Below are 15,195 nucleotides of genomic sequence, written 5' to 3'. Positions count from 1 at the left end.
CTATGCCTCAAAATCCCTTGATCACTACAGAATTTATCAAACTCTTAGTTGCAATATTCTAACCCATTGTCAGTTCTGAGAACTTTAACCCTCTTATTCATCTGAATTTCAACTAAGAGTTTCCACTCCCTAAACTTTTCTAAGGCTTGATCCTTAAGTCTTTAATAGGTAAACCCAAACCTTTCTACTGTAATCATCTACTAGGGACATAAAGTAACTGTTTCCCCCATAGGTTCTAATCCTCCCAGGTCCCCACAGGTCAGAGTGAATGTATAAGTTGACTAGTGGCTTGGTGTACCTCCTTTTGGAAACTGTTTCTATGTTGTTTTCCTAGTATGCAATTTTCACAGAAATCCAATGAAGAGATCTTATCCTTACCAAACTGACCTTGATTGTTCAGGGTATCCATGCCTCTTTGGCTTGTGTGACCTAGTCTAAGGTGCCACTTTTCAGTGTTGGATAGGTTGGAAGGCTAATCACAGAGTTCAAACAGTTAGAGGCTATGTTCCCATAGAGTATGTAAAGCCCATTCTTTTTCTCTCCTGTCAGGATAAGGTTCCTATTTTTGTATATGTTCAGGCTTTCATTCTCTGTCTTATAACTATAGCCTGATTCATCTAGGGTACCTAGAGATATCAGGTTTCTTTTCAGTTCTGGAATGTACCTGACTCTTGTGAGTTTAACCAATTTTTCAGTGTTAAGACTTAGAGTTATAGAGTCAATTCCTCTAACCCTACATGCATTATTGTTCCCCATGTAAACTGTTTTTGAATCAGTATCCTCAAACTCCTGGAACTAGTTTCTGTTTGGACTCATATAGAAAGAGCATCCTGAGTCCAACACCCACTCTTTAGCAGTGTTAGACATTGACCCTGTAAGTACCTCAGGTTCATTTACTAGGTTTGTAGTGGTGGCTAGGTTTGTCTCTGTGTTCCCTTGTTTTTGTTTCTTGATCCATACAAAACAGTTATTTTTAATATGGCCAGCCTTATTAGAGAAAAAACATTTTCTAGTTTCTTTACTCGTTATTTCTCTTCCACTTTTTCTTATTCCTATTCCCCTGATTCACAAAATTACTCCTCCCTGTCTGACTAGACTCAACCTTGGTTTTAATAAACAGGTTCGACCCACTCCTTTTCTGGACTTTCAACTCTAACTCTCTAGCTTTAAGACCTGCAACTATTAGATCTAGGGTTAGTACAGTACAAGTGTACTGTAACGCATTTTTGACTACTTGGTAGTCATCAGGCAGTGAGTTCAAAAGGATCATGGCTAGGCTAGTACTTCCTAATTCTTGATCTGTTCCTTTTAGGATCAAAGTCATTTTAATAAATTCGTCTAAATTGTCCTCTATACTCCTAGAACTATCTATTTTGTAAGAAAATAAAGTGCCCTTCAAGAAAGCTAAATTTGGGGCAGATTGTAAAGCATACAAAGTATTGAGTTTACTCCATAGTTTCAGTGGTGATTCGATCCCATCTACCTTTCTGAGGACACTGTCTGACAGATTCAGAACGATCAGATTGTAAGCTTCTTCATTAACTTCCTCCTTCTTCGTCAGTTTTTCCTCCGGCCACTTCTTGATGTCTTTTTCCAATGCGATTGCAACCTTGTTGTGTGAGAGGAGAGCTTTCATCTTCTTCTTTCAGCTCCCGAAATCGATCTTCCCATCATATTGGGAGATCTCCATACGGGTAGTGGTCATTGTACTGTAACGGCAGGAAAGAAAGGTCCAAGGGCTACGTGACGTTGTTATACCAGAGGTCGCCAAGAACTACTAGACAGTTTTTAAGGCGGTTACTGGTTTCCAACCTAGATACCCTTAAACTTGGCCAAGATTTGACTCCCTAGATCCTAATGGAGACTCAAAGGAATCACTGATTCGAAAACCCTCAATTTCCCGAAACCCTAATTTCATGAAACCTTAATTTTGCAAAAATCCCCAAATTTGCAAAACCCTAATTTCGTAAAACCCTAATCACCAAGAAATGGCTCTGATACCACTGTTATACTTGCTCGCAACAAATCAACCAAAACAACCACAAAGCACACAACACAAAAACAGAATCACACACACAACACACCAAGATTTACCGTGGTTCACTTGCTCGAATTGAGCAAGCTACGTCCATGCTGAGCTCGGGAAACTAGCGAGCTCGCTGCACTATATTGATCAAGATTACAAAACACAACTCGACCAAAGAATTGAACCCTTTCCCAGATCTTTACAGAACCCGTAACACCCTAGAGACACAGATCTAGTACCCAAGATACACTGCAGACTCTAGCACCCTCAAGTGGCCTGCAAACCAACCATTCAACACCCTATTACAAGATTCAAGATCAAAACTATACCCAAACCCTAAAAGAGGCAGTTCGTTTTACAGAGAAAAAAGGGAAAACACGAAAATAGGTTCAAATCCGTTTGAGAAGGGACTGTTGCACTGCTTTTATATTGTTGACTATCAGACTAATTGCCACCGTTGGATTCTTAGCCAGCCAATGAACAAGATTGATCTTTACTTGGCTCAAAACGACGTCGTCCCACCTAATGATAAAACGTCACTGTATAAAGCCATCACTCTTAACAGTTTCTGTTTAATTTATGATACATCCTTGATTCAAAGCTAGCTATTATTCACAGGCATGAATCAATTTGCTTGGCCCTAGTTGTTTGCATAAAGCTTTCTTGAGTTGAATGCAAGGAAATAGTATAGTGATAAGACGAAGACTAGTGAATTTTTAACATGCTGCATGAGCTCTGTCTGTCTGAGACATGCAACTTGCCCAAGTTCTATGTTCATGTTAAGGTAACAATGCACCGAGTTATGAATTCCTGAAGTGTTCGCAAGATCATGAATCTTAAAACAAACCTCTTAGTTTGTGAAATGTCTATTTCAAGATGCTGTTGGCCGTAGTGCTACATTCCATATTCTTTTTTCAGTTTCTTGTTGTCATAAACCAGTTTTAAAAGACAACAATTTGCTATTGACCAAGTATTTTGATATATGAAAAAGTAATTTAGCCTTTTTGATAATAAGTTGTCCATCAGTTAGCCCAAATGAAATAAACCAAAGGAATCTGTTATCGATGACATAGAACGGAAATCATTTGGAAGGGCCTTTTGAATCAATTTCTGTTTACAGGTAAGCTGGAGGCTGGGAAGATGTTCAATAAGGCCATAAACCAGGTTTGAAGGAGAAACTTTCTGTGTCGGTTGCCCCAATAAAATCAGCTGAAGCAGCAAACATGTATAAGTGATAAAAGAGAGTGAAATGAAAGACATAAGCAAATCGTTGCGCCCGATGAAGACACAATCATTACAGTCTGGTGGATCAATGAAGATAGTAAACTTCCATTCTTTGTGATTCCTGTTTAATTTTTAGCCTGCTGTAATGGCCTGTTGTGTATTATACTAAACGTAGACTTTGTATTACAAAATTTCATTAGTAAAAACAATCAGTAATCCTTGGAAGTCATCTTGCTCAAGACCAATTAAGCTAGAGAATTATGCATGTAGAGATTGGAAATAAACTCTTTCAGGATTGTTTTATGCAGAAAACAGTTCAATGTTACTTATTTGCCAGTTATGTTTGTTGCTGACAAAGTAATGAAACTTCCAAAACTAACTGTTATGAATTTGACTGACCCTTCTTGCGAGCAAATAGTTGCCAGCCACAAGAGTAGAATTTCTATTCAATGATGGGTCAAATTTGCTCCATAAATTCTGCAGGTTTATGTTCAATCTCATTTATGGTTATGTGATCCCTAAGTTATAAGGAAGAGTTGACAAGATCACTTGATAAGTTAGTTTTTGTAGTTTATGACGAAAGTAGTCTAGAATATTTAGATTCTAACCCTCGTGGGCTCATTCCCATTGACAAGTTTCCACACCAGAAGGCATTTAAAAGTGTCTAAGTTCGATTATCTCATTTATGACATATTTGGTTTCTCGTGTATCAATTTGTGAGGTTATAGGCTCATTTCAATGTCAAATTTCGAACCAAGACTACACATCTAAAAGAGTCTAAGTTCAATCAATCTCACTTACGTATTGTCGGAACTCTCATTTATATTGAATAAGTAGACAACATCACTTAATAAGCTAAGACTTTCTCATAGCACAAGTTTTCATTTCAATGTTTAAGTTTGAACACTAACACCAAGCCTCGGAAAGGATCAAAATTCACTTCATTTATGATAGTGTTAATCCATAATCTATAGAATGAGTAAATAAGATCATTTAATAAGTCAATCTTTTCAGATTCTAATCCTGTGATGTATTCTCTTTATTGCGACATATAGTTTCAACATAATGCAAGCATTTGAAAGGGACCAATCATTCAAATATATACACAAATTCAAAACGAAAAAGGATCTAAATTGTAATGGTGTCCCAAAATTTACTATGGCAGGGACAGAAAATGATAAATTGAAACACTGAAAGAAAGATAATCAAATGAAATTTTGAAAGAAGAATATAGTACACTAATGTGAAGTCATTTTCAAAAATGAAAAAGATGTATGAATTTGGGATTGGCATGTTGCATGCAATGAAAATGGATGGACCCTGGCTGGCCTTTGAAGAGTTGGCTCCTCAATTATGTTGCCAATAAATGGTGCCTACAGTTCCATGTGAATTCCCATTTGTAATCAACATCAAAGACAAAATTCTTACAGATCAATATCAAGATAATTTCTAAAACTAGTGTGAATTGATTCACTTGCTTATTTTTCATCTGAAAGCCCCAAGATGGAATGTCAATCTTCATTATTGGTCTACACAACTTTTTTTTTTTTTTTTTTGTTTGTTTTTTTAATGTTTGAGTGAAACTCCACTATATAAGCCATCAAGTTTGTGATATTTTATTTATTTTTTTTTTAGAATTTTATATGTATATGTTAAGTTATATTGTTTAACTCTTATTACACTTTCATTTTCAAGTTATCAGTTTATTACTGTTGGTCAATGATAAAAGATAAAATTTCAATCAAACTTTTTTGTATAAATAATTGTAAAAAATTTCCCCGTAATGAGAATTATTCTTTCTTTTTATCTTTTTTTGTTCGTGTCAAGTCATTTTCCTAAAAAATTAGTCTCATTTTGTCATAAAAAACAATTTATTCCTATACAATCCATTTTTTTTTTTTAAAGAAATAATAAGCAATTAATATTCCCAATAGATAATTTTGATAATACATATGAAATGTAATGTAACATTGTGATTAGTGAATGGCATTCCAAAAGAATGAATATCTCATTTAATAATATCCCTTTCATTGTCTCTTTCTTTCTTCAAATTTAGTTGACTTAAAATTAGAGTATAATTAATAAATTAAAACACAGCCTGTTTACACGCCATGAAAGGATCCACAATTCATTGAAACATCCCAAAAACTATAATGAATCTCAATTCCAAATTGAATTTACTGCCAACCCAATTTGGCAATTTGATTGGCTCAGTCCAAAATCTAGATTTTGCTTCTTTAAGTCAAGGCTAGCAAAACCACAAATTTTTCGAACCTAATCAACGTGTTTTGCCCCAGAAATTTAAAGCTTAGCAACTACCAACTTATTTTTCCTGTTTCTATAAATATTATTATGCATTTGACATTGATGTATTTCATGTCAACTCTCTAAGATTTCTGTATTTTTTTTTTTTAAGAAAATAAAACCGAAGTTTATGTTTTAAGATTCATTTGATCAAGTAGATATTATCCATTTTCTGTCTTCACAGTTCACATGCATGTCATGTATTCAATTTCATAGATATGGTTTTAGAATTTATATTGAAGCTTCCTTCACCTATAACATGTTTACTTGAGGTATTTTTTTAGGATTTAAAAAATTACCCATGAAAAATTAACTGTGTGGGTAGATTTAGTATGTGGTTTACTGTCACAATGTGTGGGGTGGCAGTTTACAATAATATTTATGGTTCAACGAACAAATTATGTCCGTTGAAATTATTGCCTGCAAATTTTTCTTCCTTATCTTACCATTTTCTTCGACAAGAAAAGCTTTCAATGTGACATTATTCTCACTTTAAATCAAAAGACTTCTCATAATACCATACAGTGGATTTTGTCATCTCAAGAACATCAAACAAAAATGTGTCAATATCTCATCATAATTTCGACTACAAATTTAAGTATAAATTAACTCTGGTCATCATACATTACACAATATGACGAATGCTTATACTTACTATTCATATTTACCGTTTTCTTGGAAGAAAAGTTTTTCCACTACCACATGATTAATCTCACATTAATTTGAAGAACTTATAACAGTACTATACTATATAATATGTATCTTTAAACTGCTGCCCTAAAAAACTGTCTAAAGGCCCTGGACTCCTAAAAAAAGTTCAGTGTAAATTTATTTTTATATATATAAATAAATATTGTGAATCATTATACTTACGACTCATATTTACCCTTTTCCTAGAAGAGAAAAGTTTTTTCTTAGTACTATCAATAAAGATTGACCATAATTCAATCTCATAAACTCTCTCTTACAATCTGACATAGTAGTTCGCAATTAGTTATATGAGAAAATTCATTAGAAACCAATTTTGAGTTACCCTGTGATACCCTATCGAGGTTGTAAGAAAAAATTTATAAGATTGAATTGTAAATGTAATATTGTTCTAATACTATACGATATATATAATACGGTTTTTTTTTTTTTTTCCTTTTTAACTTTAAATTGCTGACCTACAAAACTGCCTAAAGGCCCTGGAATCCTGGGCAAAGCCAACCAAAACAAAGGCACCGAAAAGCAGAAATATTCAAAGCAGTTTGAATATGGCACAAAGAAAACAACACAAGAAAAATGAAAACTCATTTTTACACTCAGTACATAAATAATAGTAATAATAATAAATGAATGTGAAAACGATGTATTAAAAAAGGGCTACATGTTTTTTTCCCATATGTTAAAACAAAAAAAAAAAATTAATAGTAAAAATAATATTAATGGACAAGAATTGCCCATGCAACAAAAATTGAAGCCCAACAACTAAATTCGGCGACAATTCCGGGAGTTGCATGTTAATAGACAATACAAGAAGCTCAACAACTTTATGCATTAAATGAGGATGTCTCTCTTTCTCTTTCCATCTTTTACTTTGTGTTTTCTGCAAAAATTACAGACATTGTAATGTGGAAAAGGTAAAAGAAACTTGAATTCTAAGCAGAAGAAGAATATAGATAAAGAAAGAGATTTGATTCCCAAAACCATAACCAAACCAGGCAAAGTAAAAGTAGTAATGACATGTATTTGTAAAAATGTTGCTATAGCATAAAATCTAGAGCCTTTTTTATTTATTATCGCTGTAAACTATTGATAAAAGTTGTTAAAAAAGATGTTGTTCTTGGCTGATGTGCCATGCTTTCACTGCTTTATAAAATCCTGACAATCAAAAAATGTGAAAAAATATTCTGGATTGGTCAGCTTTTTTGGCCAGCGCATGTTTGAACTGCTTTATTTTTTAACCTTTTTCACTGATAAAAAAAACGAACAGAAAATCTACAAGACTGGATTTTTGGTCACTTTGTTGCCTGCTGCTTTATTACATGTCTGTTTATGATAGGAGTGTAAATGTAAGAATTTGGGTGGTTGTGTGTGTGACTGTAACTGTGGATTCACAGAGAGAGAGAGTCAGGCTTTTGTAGGCAAAAGGCATGCATTGCTTGTATAGTATTCAACTTATTGTGTCATGTGGTATTTGTCTCTGTCTTTCTTTTCACATCTCTTTGAGAATCTCATATAGTGCTTGTGCTTCACTTTTTTTTTTCATTCTCTATCCCTAAAGTTAAAAGTTTCTTGAAAAATGAGACACCTCCCATCTCATTTTGAATAAGTTTATGTATTATATATCAAAAATCTAAAATATTGGGAGAAAATCTTCAATAAAAAAGTAGTATGATGAAATATCATCTAATCGTCATATATTACATCAATATGTGTGATATACACGCACCATATGATAAGACAAATCTATTTTACAAAAGACTTTCCTAAATACTAGATCATCGGATAAGATCAAAATAAAATGATTGATATGTAATTAATTAATATCCTCAGGTCTTATATATTATTACACTATAGAAATTTAAAATAAAAAATGCATTGACTTTGCTTTGCAAATTATTGTTGTTATTTTTATTGAGAGAGAGCTAAAAGATTTTCAAGGGTTTTTTTTTTTTTTTTTTAAAGTTTTATGAATCTGATTCTAGTCAGCGAGATCATTTATTCCTTATTTTTTTTTTTTTGTTTTCTTAACAAAGAAAAGGTTGATTACTATGAATCTTGAAGAAATATTTGGATTCTCTTTGGACCACCCAAGAAGGTGACAGTCCAACCAAACACAATCACTTTATATTATATACTTTCTGACATGAACCAACACAAGCAAAAATTAACTCTAAAGCTTTCTAGCTCTCCTTTTTTCAGATCCTTCACAGCAAAGATAGCTTTGTCTCCCATGCACAATTTTATTGTTGCTTCAAACCCTTCCTCCTGCACATGTTACACATTGCCAAAGATATCTTGCTTATTGTCTAATTTTGTCAAGTAAAGAATAGTGATTCTTTTCTTTAAAATATTTGCTATTACATAATATATAATTTGGAACTTGATTTCAGCAGCCAATCAAGGGATTTTAGATTTTGATATTATGGATATACCTACGTCAAAGAATTTTCATACCTATATATCTTAAATTTTTTAATGCAACATGTGTAAAAAAATCTCATATGCAGATGTCTAACGATCAATTATCATCTAGTTGGTAACCTTAATTCCGCATGTTAAAAATTTCATAATATCTATAGTAATGACTATATATATATGTTTTTTAAATTTGATATTATGGATATACATGTATCGTAGAATTATCATATACCAACATCTTAAAATTTTTAATATAAAGTGTAGAACAATGTTTGATGACTAATTATCGTCTGGTCACCAACCCTTGTTCCCACATATTAAAATTTTTGGAGCGTCCATACTTAGGAACAGGGGCGGATTCAGCCCCTTTGGCCAACCCTCATATTTGAAAAAAATTTTATTAATATACAGGTCATCAAAAATTGTTAATTAACATATATACTTAAGCCCATCTTCAGATTTAAAAAAAAAAAAAAAAAAAAATTATTATACATACTGTATATCTAGGTCAACAAAAAAACTTATTATTAATATATATATATATATATTTCAAGCCCACATCATATTAAAAGTTTAAAACTCTCTTCCGTGTTTTTCTACACAGTTTTAACTGTTTTTTATGATTTTATCCCCAAATTTTTTACTCTCTTTTTCTTTTTCTCATGTTATTCACTCTTAAAATTTTTGAAGACTGAAATTGTTAAATTTTCACTACTCAAGGTGTCATAATTAGCTTCGTTTTTATTTTATCGATTTTAGGTACGTGCATTGTTCATTTCAATTTAGTTTATTTAAGGATTGAATCATTTTTTTCTTTTTGAGGTTTTTTATTCTAATTTGAGAGAAAAATATATTAATCTTGTGAATTTATTTTGTATTTTCTGTCTAAGAATGGATCTGCTTTCTCAAATTAAAACTTATCTATATTTTAAAGGACGTAATTCTCCACCCTTCACTCATCACTTTTCTACATTTTAAACGTCACCGTTCAGTTGTTCAAAATTATTAAAGAAATTTGAGTTATTATCTATGTTTATACTAAAAAAATTTCCCCTCTTTTATTAATCCATATTAAAAGTCAACGTAACGTTGACTTGATTTAAGTTTTGGTTGACTTTAGCTTAATTAGGCTAAGTTTGATCAACGCTATGAAAATTTATATTGTCATATTTGAAAGCCAAAAATAAAAATATTAAAAAAAGGTTTTGTTCAAGGTTTACTCAACACTTTTACTCAAAATTTTGCTTCTCATAGATTTATTCAAGTAAGAAAATATTGTACTATTGTATATTCTTTTTTCTCAGGTTTTTAATATTGTATTATTTTTTTAATTAAGGTTTAGTGATTTTTTAATGTTTTTACTAGTTATTTGGCAAATAATGACGGAGCCGTGGAAGCCCTCACAAAAATTCTGGATCCGCCACTGCTTAGAAAAGACATCATATATTTGAATTTTGGAGGTTTTCCTACATGAATAAATAAGACTAGGAGAATCTTGCCAGCCTGCATGAAAAGTCATATCCACAGTACTGTCATTTTTTGTTTGAACTTCCAGAAAGAATGAATTTAAACTATAAAGAGAGCCGTAAGGAGTCATATGACTGTATGAGTAATCCAAAAGCTAATTTGAAAGTTAACAATGAGAATTTAACAAAGGAAAGCCTGAGAAGCTCAGTATATATCCTCCAAAATAAAGAAAGATTTACTTTAATTATTAATATTATTGCTTTTAAATATAAAAACATAAGTGCTATATATATAAAATCCTTGTCCTTTCTAGGACCCCTGGCGTTGAATCTGCAAACTCATAGTTTGATTTTATTTAATGTTGAAGATAAGGAAGGAAAGAAGGGAATTGAAGGATTGATGGCCCAATATGCATTTATGATTGTAGTTAAGAGTGGGTTGCACTCAAGTTGAAAATTTTAATATTAATGCATATTCTATGAATGGATTGCAAAATTTGCAATGATGTGGGTGTATTTACTCATTTCAAACAAAAAGTTACTTAAGCATGCTTATACCTTACTTTTTTAACTCAATCTTCTCTCTAAGATTTTCACATAAAGTTCCTATCTAGCTTCCTTTATTTCAATATTAAGTTAAGTAAGAGAATAGATAGATATATATACTGAAGTAGTTTTTACTTGGTAGGATTACTTTATCTCTAATGAGAATTTGAAACTAATCAAGATTATGTCTTCAACAACAATTAATGAATAAAGTTCAAGGGGTTAATTTCATATATTAAATTCCATGTGATGAGATTGTTTAATCTGAGTGCACTAAAGCTTTTTGGAAACCATCAAACACCCTCTATAATTATTGAAAATCCTCTTTAGTTAGATGGGGTTATATCTGAAAAGCTTAAGTGTGCTACAAAATAAATACTCTCACAGAAAAGGTTAATTATACGAAATTAATTAAATTATCTGCATCCGAAAATTATTATATGTTAAACACCTGTGAATTATGTCACTCATACTGTATCCAATAATTTTGACAAATTAACCGTAAGTTGATTTGATCTGTCATCTAAAACTTCTTGAACTTAATAGTTTAAAAATATTAAAATTCATATAAAACAAAAGAGGGTGATAATCCTGATTAACCCTTTGAAAGTTAGATATGATTATAACATGCCTAAGCTAAATGTGATTCTAGCAATAATAATATAACAGCTCCACTTAATTACTATAGCTAGAATGTGGTTTATCTCCTAATTATCACAAAATTAATCAAGTAAGTAGGTCCCTTTGAAAGTTGGGTATCCTTAAAGATTTGTCTCAACTTTTAAAAACACATTTTAGTAAAATCAAACTTTATGGTTTAATTGTATCCTATCAGAAGTTGATACAACATTAATGTAAAGTTTAAGTGTCTCACGTAGGCATAATAAGATAATGTGTTTTAATTTGCTTTCACTAATTTATCCAAAAGGGTCGGTCATTCTTAGAATCTTTATCTTAATTTCTTTCATAAAGTTCAATATGCTTGAGTGTAAAGCTAGCTAGCATTAGTGCTTTGACAAAACCAAATTTTCACACCATTAGTGGAGAAAAGTTCCCTTTCCCTTTTGCCTCTTTCTAAGTGGGATTTTCTATTGTTAGTAACTCCGAAGGATTCCCCAAAAGTTAGAAGAGAAGTAGATGCCATGTTCTTTCAAATGAAGTTTTTGAGGTATCGCTTTGGCATCTTCCATTTGTCCTTTTTGATAAATCTGAATGAAGCAAAATAAAAAGTGTACAAAATGTTTGATGGGGCGGTGCTTGCTATCATCATCATAGATGAAGTTTCCTTAATCTTTTATAAACGTATAAGAGGTTTTGAGCGAGATTAGTTCTTCTTACTTCAAGATCAAAAGAAAAGACGATTTATTTAAATGTATAAAATTTTATAAAGGTTCTAAATTACCCATCAACATACTCTTTTATTACCAATACTTTTAAGAGGGGATCTCATTGATTGATAAAGTCAGTTTTGAAAAAAAAATGATATTCTAAATTTCTAAGTCACATGCATGTATAAAGTGAAGAAAATTTCTTAAACATTTAACACAAAATCTAGCTTTTCTTTTTTGAAAAAAGGAATACACAATTGAATATCACATTCAAATAAACTTTATTGAACAAAATTCTTCTATTGTAAAAAGGGGAAACCAATGGTCATCTTTTGCTTGAATGGTGCTTCTCTCGGAGAATTCATCTCATCATAAAGCAAAACAACTTTCCTTTATTCTAAACTCAAAAAGGGAGAGAAAAGGAGGGATAGAGGGCTTGAAAGTCTAATTGCTTTGAGTGCAAGAAGCTACCAAAACTTTTTAGAGAGAGGGGGGTGGCTCTCAATTATCCCTCATTTGTTCTTATGTGTTTGCTTAAAGTTTGACTTTGATGACATGATTATTATCATCAAATATATATTCATATTAAAAAAATGTAATGTGTGTGAAAAGCTAAGTGGGGTTTAATTAGCTTGCACTAGTGAAAAGAGTTATGGGGCCTACTGTCTCATGATATTCCATCAATTTTATCTATCTATCTAGCTATTTGCATGATGATGGGTTGATCAATTTGTGATTTGAAATTTAGGGAAAAGGAAGGAAACTCTTTTTGAGGTTGTAATATATAGGTCAAATATAGTGGTAGTTACTTTAGCAATATAATTTTACATGAGAAAAAAAAATTAAGATTTGGAGGATCCTTACAAATGGGGTCATTGGTTTATATTCCTTGGAGGAAAAAAGAGTCTCTTTTTGAATCATGGTTCCTCTATTATTGGTGGGGTGGGGAAGAGAAGAGAATTGAAAAGGCAAATTTGTGTTAGTGGGGAAACTTGAACTTTTTTCCCTCATCAAGGAACCAACTACAAAGCAACACTACCTTTTTGTAATGATGCAAAGGTAAATAATAATAATATAGCTCTAGTTAGAGAAAGAGAGAGAGAGAGAGAGTTTTTCAATTCAAACTAAACCCACAAAAAAAAAAGTTAGGAGTATGAGAAAACATAGAATGATGAAAATAGATCTAAGGGAGAGGTTAGTGTGATGAGGTCACCAATTTCTTTATTTAAGTGGGAGGAATTATTATAGTATCATGCTTAAGACTTCAGAATGCTAAAGACAAAAGCAAAGAGGGCTTCTTCAAGAATCCCCTTAATTGAGTATCAAAAAGTTTAGGTGGTGTGTTTCATATCCCATCATAATACTATTACTATTAATTCATTGCTATATATTTTTTTAAATAAAAAAGGGTGTCAAGAATTTTATGCAAGATGTGTATGTTTGATTTGAGGTTTTTTATTAAGACATATAAATATATTTTTTCTACCTTACCTTACATATTTAAAACAAGGTGTAATCTAAAAAAAATAAAAATTATTTACTCTTTCTAAATAATTCTAATAAGATATACTTTAAAGGGTTATATCATTTCAGTTTACCCTAAGTAGTTGAACAATTTTTGAAAAATATTAAATTAATTTTATTGGGTTTTATGATATATTTACGAGATTTTTTTATATAATTTATAAGAAGGTTTTTAGTAATTTAATATGTATTTAATCATTTGGACTTTGCAATTCTTCGGGTAAATGAAATTAATACCAAGAAATTATTGTACTTTTAAATTTTAAAATAATTTTTATGCTGAATAACAGCTATGTTTTCATGTTCAACTTCAATCCTCACCCTCCCTCTCATTCCACTTGAAAATAATACAAAAATGTCAAAACTCTTAATGCAAGAATATTCAATGTTTCACCCCTTATATGATTTAATGAGGTCCCTCCAAAATCATATTTTGTTTCTATTTGTACTTGAAAGAGTGTTGTTTTTTTTTTTCAAAAGCCTAAATTATTTAATACAATTAACATTATTGAATGCACCAAGGTAATTATACAGCTATCATATCAACCTTAGATTTCTCTATCTAATTAAGTACTTACCAGTTAATAATAATTTGTAATTTTTTAATGACCCCATTAGCTACATATTGCAAAAATAAATAAATAAATAAATTTCTTGTTGGTACCTTTTATTTCCCATATTATTCTAAATCTCGATGATGACAAGTAGAACATGCATATATTTTTTCAAAGAAGAGAGGGTAGATCAAATCATATATAATTATACTAATAAATATCAATATATAAGTTTGTACTCACAATGTTCATCACTAAGAAACAAAGACATGCATGATGATGATCAGGATATTCTTCCATATTATTTTAATAGATTTAAGTAAATTTCAAGTCACATGTTATGTATTTAGATCTTTTTTTAAGGGTTTAAACATATGACTTGAAGATAGGAAAATTCAATATATATGATTTTGAGAATATCTAGGAAATTGAAATGAAGAGAAAGCTTGTTGATTACATAAAATACGAGAATTGACAAAATCACACTGAGTTATTAAATCAAATCAAATTGTAAGATTTAACATGCCACAATTATTCAGTAAACCAATTATGCAGTTGATTATGCAGTTAAGGGGTGGTTTAAAAAATTGTTTAAGGTAAACTGTCTGTTCTTAATCTTATGGAAGATTGAAGGGTAGTTGTTGAGAGATCTAGTCCTATTTTAACCATATATAATAAGTTTCTATGCCATCACAGTAAATAACATAACTATAAGTTTTCAATTGACATAGGCTAAAAGATATCTTCAAATACATCACATAAAATAATCATCTTGCAAGCTACAATCTGCATTTGGAAAAAACCAAAACCTAATTCCGAAAGGCTAGAAAGCCCCTATTGGGATTGAATTCCGTTCACATCGTATTTGAGAGATTTGTATGGAAAAAAAAAGAGTATTTTAGAGTTTGTTTCTGAAATAGAGAGTAATTTAATTTAAACTTACTTGAACTTAATGTAATTATAACTTGTACTTTGAGTTTTTTAATTCTTGTTCTTACTAATATTGATTTTTGTTTAAGTAAAAACTTAAGTACTTGGAGAAATGTCATCTTTGTATGGATTAAGTTGAGTATTCAATTATTAATATATATATTTTT

This window comes from Pistacia vera, unplaced genomic scaffold (assembly GCF_008641045.1).
Source record: "Pistacia vera cultivar Batoury unplaced genomic scaffold, PisVer_v2 Contig674, whole genome shotgun sequence".
In the NCBI taxonomy this organism is placed as follows: Eukaryota; Viridiplantae; Streptophyta; class Magnoliopsida; order Sapindales; family Anacardiaceae; genus Pistacia; species Pistacia vera.
Note: the sequence above shows the minus strand (reverse complement) of the source record.